We start from the raw sequence: 12,991 nt of genomic DNA, 5'->3' as shown, positions 1-12,991 counted from the left end.
AGAAAAGCACTAACCCCTAATAATACCCCTAACAATACATACTCCTCAAATCAGAGGATAATGACTCAGTATTAAAGGGATATTTCACTTTCAAAAAAACTTTGGGTCATTTTATTGTCTACTCAGGCTTTTGAGAGCCCCCCAGACCGTTTTTAAGTTGCTTGATTCAGTATTTAGATATTTGATATTCATTTTGTCAGACACGCCCCCTTCCTATACAAACCCATTATAACTTTCAATAATAACAAACATCAATTGTTACAGGTATAATGCATCGTTTTCTATGCATTTCAGGTTTTTTGGGGGGTTTGACCCCCATTTTATTTCCGGCCACGCGGCTTTGCCGCGCGCCCAGGGTAGGTGTCCCTTATTTCAATGTCTGGGAGTTGGCAACCCTAACCTTGCCATACCTTAGCTTTTGCTGAACTGATGCCACTGGACATACACACACAATAAACAGGTACAGTGAAAAGAATATGATGTCAAAATGTACATTTTCTTATAACAATAACAATGCGTAGTGTGTGTTACAAAATCGAAAAATCCAAAATAGGACCGTCATTTTTAGCTTGCGGCCCCTTGGACTTTTGGTATTTTGCTGAGTGGCCCCTGAGCCATCTTAAGTTGAGTAGCCCTGTCCTACGGCCTATTTGCTTCTTTTTGGCTTGTTTCTCTAATACAATCTGGCAACATTGGTGTTGGTATTGACAATAATTTCTCATTCATAAGATCAGGCCATATGGGAGAACAATGACTCAGAAACTGTTTCATGTAAATTGTGTAGAACAGTGTGTAAGACAGCTTACACATATTGTTATGAACTTCTAAGGTAGGTAGCTGCACTAAAATGTTATCAGTTATAAAATCAAGTGCAAAACTTAAATATGCTTATCATCTTTTTTTAGAAGTAGTATGACAGTAAGTGTAAAACCAAGTGTCAGCAATAGGAAGAGCAACATTTTGGGTAGATAAGAAAACTTTGCCAACTGAGATTTTCTTTTTTAATGGTGCAGTTTGGTTGGGTTTTATTACATAATATAATACTTTTTCCAGATTCTTTTGAATCCTGACAAATATCCTATATTACAAGTTTTACATGATATGTAAAATGCTAAAACTAACTACTAAACTACTAATACTAAAAATAAAGAAAACTAAGAAGAACTAAAAAACTAAATCTAAAACAACTATAATCACCTTGTCACCAAGAGGAGGTGTGCTCAAGTGCTCACTATCATCACTGTCCTTCTCTACAGAAGAACAACAAACAAACATTCATTACACATGAAGACTATAGAAGACATGAGGTCTGACTATGGGCTACATAATATCACTATAAACTCAATTAACCATATTCACACAGCAGCCATTTTGTTCTTACATCATACTTGGAGGTGGCCCCTCCCCCTCCAGTATGAAGTAAGAGTTAAATGGACACAGTGTGAACATGTTAGTTTAACCACATCAATCCTAGACTCACTATGCGTGAGTGTGAGTGTGAGTGTGAGTGTGTGAGTGTGAGTGTGAGTGTGATGCCCCATATATTAGTCTGGGTGGTTGTGGTTGTGATGCTTTGCATAACTCTTGCCCTATAGGGGAGCAGGGTGGGGCTGATTACTCATTGGAAAGCACATGGGCCCGGTGCCTCCATGAGGCTATAAAACCCCTGCCCTGGCCAGTCTCTAAGAGAAGCCTGAGAGAAGCAGACCTGTCTCCACCAGCTCCAAACCCCATTCTCCATGCCCTTATTATTATGATTATGTTCTTCCTTTCCATCCACACACCTCGCACCACACCATGCTCCACACTACTAATTACTGACTTCACGCCCCATAGGATCCTTACTATGTTCTGTTCATACTTCTTTAGTTCTTTGTCATTAGGTCTTATTTAATAAATATGTACTTGCTTTACAACTTCAACCTGGTCTCCTCCCTAATGTTTGTCACGGCCTAGAGCCAAGCTCGTGTGTGTGTGTGTGTGTGTGTGTGTGTGTGTGTGTGTGTGTGTGTGTGTGTGTGTGTGTGTGTGTGTGTGTGTGTGTGTGTGTGTGTGTGTGTGTGTGTGTGTGTGTGTGTGTGTGTGTGTGTGTGTGTGTGTGTGTGTGTGTGCGCGCGCGCGCGCACGTGCTAGTCAGTGGCTAAAACCTTACCCCTACTCATCCACATCTTCTCAATCATCAGTTTCTTGTATTCATCCTGTATTTCACACATCAACAGACAATGAGAGGTTAGTCTTGCGTAGCCAGACAACTATTCCACAATCTCCCAAAATCCGAGAGAGGAAGCTGGCACTTCCGTTATATTTTAATCATGATCAGAGCCGTATTACCGGAAACATTTGACAATTGTGGGAGGCAACAGTCTGGCCATACAAGACTATCAAGATGTTAACAAACTGTTCCTTATCATTGGTTGGAATTAACTTTTACTTCCTGTATTTTCAAAATAAAAGACTGGATAGATCAGGGCCTCACTAGGTATAAGCATGGTGGAAAGGAAATGTACTCAAGTACTGTAGTTAATTACCATTTTGAAATGTGTTTTACTTTACTGGAGTATTTCCAATATTCTATGCTTTTACTTCTATTCCACTACATCTAAAATGCAAATATTGTACTTTTACTCCACTACAATTATTTGAAATTGTTTATTTAGTTAATTACTAGTTACTTTGAAGATGTAGATTATTATTACAAAACAAGCGCAAACTGATTGGATTGAACTTCCTTCCTTCAAATGTTTTTAGAAACATTCTCGAGTGTACTGTTTAGCTGTAAATTATATTGTGTATTTATTTACATGGCTGCCATGTTGGATACGGCAAAAATCAAGCAACATAGATTGAATTGAGCAGGTGCTCTGAGCCTTTGATTAGACGCCTGTAATTGAGTTCAACGGTCATTATTAAAAAATAACAGAGCGCTGAATTCAGTGATTGGCCAATCAGAATCAAGCATTCAACCAAGCCGTGTAATAATACGTTTTAAAGGTGAATGTTATGTGGGTGCACGTCTACTGTTATGACATACCAAACATGTCTATCTATCTATGGCGTTTGAATACATAAATGTTTTATGAACATAGCCATTACATTCTTTCATAAAAAACTTTTAATACACCATACATATACCTTCAATTTCTAATTGTAGTAAAACTGACCTGATTCTTTGGAGCACCAAGTTTATTATATAGTTATAATACAACAAAAAAAACACTAAAGGTGGACATACACTACGAGATAATCTTAATATTAACGATTTTTTAATCGGGTATCATCACACACTACAAGATAATCTTTCAAGATTCTCTTATCAGATTATCTTAACATGCACACACTACACGATTAAAAACATCGGGGGCATCTCACATTACAAGATTCTATCCAGATTCTCGGGCTTGCCCGAACAGCAATAATAAATAGGAAAATATATTTAAAATATAAATAAAAATATAAATTATGAATTATTAATAATTATAATTATATAAGATATTATATCAGTAGCCTATATTATTTTGATATTAAATAAAGTTACACATTACAATCGTACATTTTCATATGTCAATTCAGTGTTTTTCTCCGACAGTCAGCTGCGCTCCTGAGCAGCGGAGCGCACACACACGCACACGCACACACACACACACACACACACACACACACACACACACACACAGTGCACCGCATCAGAGCAGATCTACAAGCTCACAACGCGTCTCATTCGTGGTAGGCTACTTGTGGTCTTGTATATCGCATTAGCTGTAGAATACAACTCTCATAGACGTATTTATGATTATGACGTTTTCAATCTACGAGAGCTGTAGGGTTCACCCCCCATGGACACAGAAACTTTCAGCACTATACCCCGTAGACACTCCAAACATGTACAAATTAAAAAATAAAGGTGCTTTTTCCCACGCCCCAAATGTTAACTCTCGCTACGGGGTAGTAGTTTAATGTAATAATCCATATCTTTCAATAAAGAAGTGTTTTAATGCCGTCCGTGGCCGAATGCCATTTTATCACCCTCGCTTACTTCCTGTTTACATTGAGTGTAATTCCGGGTTTCACCAGATGGGCGCGTCACTACCGCCCATTGGGAACTTCCGACAGAATCAGCCACAGACGGCATTAAACACTTCTTTATTGAAAGATATGGATTATTACATTAAACTACTACCCCGTAGCGAGAGTTAACATTTGCTGCGTGGGGGTAAGCACCTTTATTTTCAATTTGTACATGTTTGGAGTGTCTGCGGGGCATAGTGCAGAAAGTCCCTGTGTCCATGGGGGTGAACCCTACAACTCTCGTAGATTGAAAACGTCAGAATCATAAATACGTCTACGAGAGTTGTATTCTACAGCTAATATTGCATAATGTTAACCACTCGAAACCATTGTGCGACGAAGAACAAAATAATCCTGGCTGGCACAGAGACTTCCCTTGCAACATTTTGCAAAATTCATGGATTTAAGAACTATGAAGGGTGCACCAACATGAAAGTTTTTTTTCTAAAGCATTAGATGGTGGGCCAGAACATAATGAAAGGCTAATTTATGAAATGGATAGTTAACAAATGTACTGGAACTCCAAGAGTCAAGACAGAACGCCTTATATTTGGCACACATTTGTGATACTCTCTCACAGAGAATGAATCAAAATGTAAGCTATTAGGTGGCATAATAAACCGTAAACGAGCGGTTCCCCCCCCCCCCCTCCAAGACTGACCATGAAGCAAAGCCTACCGTCCTCATCATAATCATTCAATAATTTGAATGATTTTACTTTTATTCTCATTATACCCCGCAATGCCAGACGTAGGCTACAACGTCACATTATTAAGCATGATTCATCAGGATCGCTTTGCAAATCCACAAGCTCACACTGCAGCGCAGATTGAATATATTCGGGGCGCAACACCGTTGTCATAAAGTAACAAAGTACATGTACTCAAGTACTGCACTTAAGTACAATTTGTAGGTATTTTTACTTTACTGGAGTAGGCTATAGCCTATTTTCAGTACTATTGTATTACTTCTACACCCCAACGGCAAATATTGTACTTTTACTCCACTACAATCATTTGAAAACTTTAGTTACTAGTTACTTTGCTATTATCAATTATTATATTATAAAACCACTTTAGCCCTATTTTATAGGCCTACATAGGGCTATTTGAAAATAGCCGATCTACAAGCTCACAATGCATCGCATCGCAACACATTGTGAGCTTGTAGATCTGCTATTTTCAAATATTAGTACTTTTACTTTTGGTAGGCTACTTTAAGTACATTTTGATACTAATACTTTTGTGCTTTTACTCAATTTTGAATTCCGGACTTTTATTTGTAACCGAGTATTGATACTTTTACTTAGGTAAAATATCTGAGTACTTTTCCCACCATGCACTGACCGTTGTACGTCGAAGCATAAATTGGTCGTTACTGGATGGATTGCAGCTGCTACTTGAGAGAGACAGACTGCTTGAGATCGCTAAACATTAATCTGCTAGTTAACAAGAGAAATGACACTATCCAAAAGTATAAAGCAGGGGTCTTCAACAGGGGGTCCGGGACCCCTAGGGGGTCCTCAGAGTTACTACAGGGGGTCCGCCAAATCTTTGTGTGTTATCTTTTTTTTTTTTTTACCTTAACCACTTGAACCCTGGCATCCCTTTTCTGAGGAGAACCTTAGCCAAAAATAGCAGATCTACAAGCTCACAACGCCTTGCACTGCGAGGCGTTGTATAGATCGGCTATTTTTGGCAAAGAGATATACATTTCGTTCGGAAATTACGCACCGGAGCACACTCGCCTATTAGTTTGTATTGGCCAGTGCGCTCAGTGCTGTATTTTCGAACGCGCCCCATCATGTTTAATCTGAAACACAATTTTATACAATATAGAGGGGGTCCCTGCTTCGTCTCTCTCTCAGCTAGGGGGCCCTTGGCCTGAAAACGTTGAAGACTCCTGGTATAAAGAGTATAAAATATATGTGTAAAAGATATGTGACAGTGCTGAAAACAGGGCATTTAAAGATGAATTTGGACACATTGGACAGCAGCTGTGCGTTCGGAAATTGCGCACCAGAGCGCACTCGCCTATTAGTTTGTATTGGCCAGTGTGCTCATGAGTTTCTTATACCTGGTGTCATCAATGCAAAGCCGTTGTGTTTAATCGGCTACACACGTTTTGGCTGTTTGCAAGCCAAGGAATATAATTTTAGACGGCAAGATGAAGCATGCATGGTACCAGGCAAGTTATAAAGTTTAATAAGCATCTTTCAGGTGGGGATATATTCTCTATGGACATTATAGCTATAGGACTGTCAGTCCATATTTTAAAATGAAAATCATAAAATCATTATCAAAATAATGTATTTTAATATAAAACATGGATCCACCGCAGCTGCACATGATTGTCCATCCTACATAAACAACGTGTGTGTGTGTGTGTGTGTGTGTGTGTGTGTGTGTGTGTGTGTGTGTGTGTGTGTGTGTGTGTGTGTGTGTGTGTGTGTGTGTGTGTGTGTGTGTGTGTGTGTGTGGCATTGCGGGGTTCTCTCGGTCCGACCCGCGCCAGGTGTTCCATACAGTAGCGATCCAGATAAATATCAAACATTTTTTAAAATGATTTTGACGATGTCAAAAAAGGGGGGAGGGGGGGTTCACCCGAGGGGAGGGTTTTTCACTCGAAATATCAAACTATTTTGAACGTGATCGGAGTGGCCCCGATCGTCTTGTGAGCAACTCGGGAGGGTTCAGATTGGATCTTTGAACCCTCACACTAGACGATGTTTATGCCCGAGTTTCGCCCCCGATCTAGGCTGGGGTAGACACGCCCCCCCGATACTCGTGAGGGTTGTTTTTTAGCCCGATTATCTCGTAGTGTATGTCCACCTTAAAACACAATATAATAACATAATAAATGAAATAAACTCGTAAGTCTGTTTTAAAATTAATTAAAAAAGAAAGTCAAAACAATAGCAAAAATAACCTTGTCATCTCACACATTTGAAAAATTGAAATGGGACATTCTGTATAATGAGTACTTTTGGTACATACATGTTGACGCCAATATGTTAATACTTTTACTCAAGTACATTTTGAATTCCGGTCTTTTACTTTAACAGAGTATGTCTATATTGCAGTATTGATACGTTTAACCCCATGTAAGTAGAACACTGTTAACCTCATGATCCCTAGCTTCCCTATTCTGGGGAAAACATTCCGTGAAAATAGCAGATCTACAAGCTCACAATAGTGTGTAGATCTGTAGAGGGCCAAGAATAGACCCCTGAGGAACCCTGTTCAATTTAAGTATACAAGGTTTATATTGTTAACCCATTAAGACCTGAGGCCGATGCTTCCTACTGTCTTCTAAATCCTAACAGTTTTCTGATAAACATATGTTTCTACATCAGTGGTTCTCAAACTTTTTCATGTCAAGGACCCCCAAAATGATATGTATTTGTTCTATTTCAAATAATATAAATATATAAATTTGCACACAGTTTTGATTTTTCAAAAATAGCAGATCTACAAGCTCCTAGTGCGGCACTCGGTGCCGCGCTACAAGCTTGTATATCTGCTATTTTTGAATTGCCAAAGTGTAAAATAATGCTTTTTAGCGCAAACCCTTATGTATGACCCAAACTTACTACATTTTGCACGTTAAACCCTTTTGTCTGTGTGGCACACTTGGGAGTTGGAGAAGGCGGGAACATATTCATGTTGTGTCTCAGGTACCCCTAGACAGGGGCATAACAGTGTCGCATTGTGAGCTTGTAGATCTGCTATTTTCACTACTTTTGAGTGACACTCTGTATGATGAAATGGGGCATTAAGGTATGGGGGGGGGGGATTGAAACGTGGAGATACAAGGTTTCTACCCGACAACAACGATAACCACATGAACCCTTTATACATAGTTGAACGGGGTCCCCACAGGGCTCTGAACTAGGTCTGATGCTTTATTCTCTCAACACCAAATCTGTTTGCCTAAAATAGCCGATCTAAAAGCTCACAGCGGGTTGCATTGTGATGCATTGTAAGCTTGTAGATCGGCTATTTTCGTCGAATGTTCACCTCAGAAAAAGGATGCTAGGGTTCATGTGGTTACCTGGGATCCCTATTTTAGACACATTTTAAAACATTTATTATATTATTTATTTTTTATGTCACTGAATGAGGAACAGTTAAATGTTAGACATGTATCTGACCGCTACATGTAGTTCATGTATTCATTAGAACATGTAAATAAATGTCATGGAGAGAATATTAGGTTCTTACATAGCTGTTAGCTGACTCATACATGTTCCTCTCTATGTTCTGAGCATTAGTCACCAGGTCTTTTATGTCCTCAGCTGGGTCTAATGTTGACATGGCATCTGCACTGCTCACCAACACACAGAGAAGGAAAGAGACAAAGTCAGACATCAGATTCAACTCATCATTAAATAAGTAATAATAGTTCAGCTGGTCTGGGGTCTAGAAGATGACGAGAACACAATGTATTGGTTCTGCTTTCTGTGTGATGAACACTCACAGACAGCGGACAAAGTCGTCACGGAAGTCCTGTGTGATGTCTTTATGCCAAGACTTCATCATGTCTGCTGCAGAGAGAGGGAGGGATGTGATGGAGAACCAGCTGAGAGAAAGACAATGATAGAAAAGACAGAGACATAGAAAGAGGAGGAAGAAATAATGAGGAACACATTATCATTATGATATGACATAATATTATATGATAATATCTGATATATATATAACTCTACAGGTGGAAACATGACAGGTTTATTTTATGCGGGAGCCCTTCTAAACCCCCCCCCCCCACTCCCTCCTCCCACAGACATATATAATTAATAATATATATATATATATATAAATAATAATGATTATATTCATATATACACATACTTACATACATATGTACTGTATAAACATATATTAACCACTTAAACCCCATTATCCGTATTCGGGGGAAACGTTAAAAAGTAGAAAATGGCAAATGGCAGATCTACAACTAATAATTAGTTTCAATTGTACTCTTAGTATATTTTGATATCAATACTTTTGTACTTCTACTCAAGCATAATTTTGAATAAATACTTGTGGTATTGCTACTTTAGTAAAAACAAACAAATCTGAGTACCTCTTCCACTACTGGTAATAATAATAATAATAATAATAATAGTAGTAATTGTTGTGTAAACATATAAATATTGACACATTAAAATCAAACAACATTTTAAAGATGTTCTACTCTGTACCTATAGTGTTTTATATTTGTGATGATATTGAATGTTTGGTGCTATTTTATATGTTGATGAATTGAATACCTAGGACCCCAATGGAAACAAGACCGCAAGGACTTTTTGGGTGTTATCCTTTTAGACAAAGTGTTTGACTGTACTCTGTGCTGTATATTTCTGTCTAAAAAATATTTAATCAATCAATCAAAAGGTTTGGTGTACATATCCCTGATCACCTTTAATACAGATTAAAGACAACACATAGATCAGTGATACTTTGTGTTTTCAGGTCCACAACTGAAGTTCAAAGGTCAATCCTTTGAACTGTCACTGTTCATAGACATGCAGCTGGATAATCAGAGAAATGTTCACCAAGAAAGAAAGAAAGAAAGAAAGAAAGAAAGAAAGAAAGAAAGAAAAACAGACAGAGAGCCAAAATTACCTTGTGGCTTTGCTCTTCGTCATTTTGCAGTCTCTGCATCTTAAATCCTCAGCAGTGTTCCTGATGTAACAGCGTGTACATATCCAGTAGTCATCATCAGTGGTTGGTTTTGCTGGTCTTTTCATCCTGACAAACAAACACAACCAGAGTCAAGTTAGTTGTGTATTAAATCTGTGTTAATTCATTCACATCCTGCATTCATGATAACTTATTGATACCTAAAGAATGTTTTCATTTGAATAATTTGCACTTATGAGATGACATTGTCATATTATAGTGTTGTGTACATTGTATAGTGTGTTGTATAGTGTTATAGTGTGTATAGTGTTATAGTGTGTATAGTGTTATAGTGTGTATAGTGTATAGTGTGTATATGGTTGAGTCTTCACATACTGTGTGTGTGAAGGTCCAGGTTTAGTGAAGTCAGGAGGTTTTCCTTTAGACCGGTCACTCTTCATAGACACACAGCTGCATGTTGGAGACTCTGGTCTGTCAGATCCCTCCTCCTCTCTCTCCACACACTGACTCATCTTTAGGTCTTTATTAAACCTGTCAACGTTACAGTCAATGAACTACGTCAGGAAACAGGAAATGCTGGGAAATAAGGGTTATGCTGAATGCATTTCAGGGGGGGGGGGGGGGCATACCAAGTACAGAGCCAGTAAAACCCAGGTTCAGTAAAACCCAGCCCCAACCAATGGTCAGCACCATCCCAAAGAATCTACAACACAGCTTTGAGGTTGCCCTAAAAAGGGTTGAGTGGGATGACATCTACATATGTGGTGATGACATTGAAATTGGATGCAGTATTTTATTGTCCAAAATACAAAGTGTAATGGAATCTTTCACCAGGAGGAGGAGACAAAGGAAAGGGCAAAAAATTACCCTACCCTGGGTTGATGAAAATTCTAGAGCTCTTATGAAAAAAAGAGATATACTGCTTAAACAGTCATTAAAATCTGGTTTAACAACTGACAGGCAGAAATTTGCCCATGTACGAAACCAAGTCACCCAATTCCTAAGGAAGGCAAAAGCAAAATTTTACACCTATATCATAGAGAGTGCAAAAGGAAATGGTAAGAAAGTATGGGAGTGCATAAACAAACTGACAGGGAAATACTACAAACAGAACAATAATAGCTTAGAACTAAAAATAGACAACGCCCTGGTGAAAGATCCCCAAACCCTTGCTAGTACCCTAATTATGTTTTTTCTAAACTCTGTTAAAGAAATAACACAAATGTTTAATCCATCAAAGTTTGTACCCCGCCCTGTCCAAAAAGACCTCCCCATCTTCAATCTGGAGGAAATTACGGAAACCGAGGTGGCAAACATCATCAAATCACTAAAAGCATCAAAAGCCAAGGATGCCTATGGGCTCGATACAAACTTTTTAAAAACAAATGCAGATTCTCTGGTGGCACCGATCACACATCTGGTAAATCTGTCCATCAGACAACACACTGTTCCTCCTCAATGGAAAGTTGCTGTAATAACACCAATCTACAAATCTGGCGCTAAAACTGAAATATCAAACTATAGACCCATAAGCATCCTACCAGTTATATCAAAGGTGGCTGAAAAGTGGATTGTCAAATCTATCATCAAACATCTAGACAAAGGTCACACCCCACTGCATCCCATGCAGTTTGGGTTTCGGGCCTTTCACTCCACTGAATCAGCAAACTGCCTATTCATAGAAAAATTGAAATGTGCATTGAACAGAGCTCCCTGTGCAATGGCGGTGTTCCTGGACTTCAAGAAGGCGTTTGACACCGTCTGTCACCAGGTCCTCCTGTCCAAATTAACACATTTATTTTTTTCCCCAGAAGCTATACAATGGTTTAGTTCCTATCTATCCACCAGAAAACAGTGTGTAAGTGTAAACAGTGTTAAATCCCCCTACCACACCTGTTCGGTCGGTGTCCCCCAGGGCTCAATACTGGGTCCAATTCTGTTCTCACTGTACATAAATGACCTACCTGAAGTATGTAATAATCTACATGTCCAGATGTATGCAGATGATGCCGTTGTACTTGCCCATGGTAAAAGCTATGCAGAAGTGTCAATAATCTTAACCTCAGCTCTGACAAGCATTCAAGACTGGCTTATAGATTCATGTCTGCTCTTGAATGCCAAAAAGACAGTCTGCATGGCCTTCTCCAAAAGACCAGTTGTGTTGGAGTCCTCAAATGTGTTTCTGGGTGGGGAGGAACTTGAACTTGTCCCAGAGTTCAAGTACCTCGGAGTCATACTAGACTCAACCCTAACTTTTAAAAAACATACGATTAAATTCAACCTTCAAAATTTTAAACAAATTAGACCCTTCCTGACAGTTGGAGCTGCCAGATCGTATCTTCACTGTATGATCCTATCACACATTGAGTACTGTTTTACAAACTGGTCTTGCACTGGCGTGACGATCCTAAAACCCATCGAACAGCTCTACAAAAGTGCGCTCAAGGTGTTTGACAGGAAGCCTCACTCTTATCATCATTGTAACATACTCAGGAGGCTCAATTTTTTTAGCTTCGACAATTTCAAAAAGTTCAAACAGGTTGGGGTCATATACAAGACCTTACATGGTCTGTGCCCGCCCCCCCTAAGGGCATTCATTAAAAGGAAGCCTGAAAGAGGAATCAGTACCAGAGCAACCACTCGAGGAGATTGTGAAGTGCCGCACCGGCAAACAACCTTCGGTCAAAATGTCCTCTCAGTACAGGGTTGTGTAGCATGGAATGGCCTTCCTCTACATATAAGGGATTGTGCTACATTTCCATCTTTTAAATTCAATGTGAAAAGATGGTTGCTCGAAAACCAAAGCTGCAACCATTTGTGATCATATTTTAGTTTTTTTTAGGCTATGTGATGTAATGTAATTGTATTTCACCGTTTGTCTGTTTTCTGATGTTATTGTTTTTATGTTTTTATGTTTTGTGTGAGGACTGCGGATGAAAATTAGCATCTTTGCTAAATCCGGTGTATTTACGTTCATGTGACGTTCATTAATATGCTCTGTCCTGTCTAAATAAACAAATAAAGTAAAGTAAAAAGAGCCAAATAAAAGATCATGTTAAATGTCTATAAAAACACATGAACATGAATCCAACACGTTAATAGAAAAGATAATGTGTAAACAAACAAACAAAAAACATTAATTGACACAACAGTAATGATAGTTCTGTCAACAAGTCTATGAAACTATGAAATCTGTGAAGAATTTTAATCTTCAACACAAGCTACAAACTAGTTGTAATTATAATGGTTTAATGTCCTGATCTGACTTCTAAAAGTGTTGC

General features: G+C 38.7%; 1 protein-coding gene across 2 annotated transcripts in view; it reads right to left on the bottom strand.

Annotated features, from left to right (window-relative positions):
- LOC308077409 (uncharacterized protein) overlaps window positions 1–12,991 on the bottom strand; it is a 312,304-nt gene that overhangs the window by 211,471 nt on the left and 87,842 nt on the right. The window lies entirely within an intron of this gene.

The sequence above is a fragment of the Gymnoscopelus braueri genome (genome assembly GCF_963280865.1).
Source record: "Gymnoscopelus braueri genome assembly, chromosome: 21".
NCBI lineage: Eukaryota > Metazoa > Chordata > Actinopteri > Myctophiformes > Myctophidae > Gymnoscopelus > Gymnoscopelus braueri.
The sequence above is the reverse complement of the archived record's forward strand: the minus strand, read 5'-3'. Positions and strand labels throughout refer to the sequence as shown.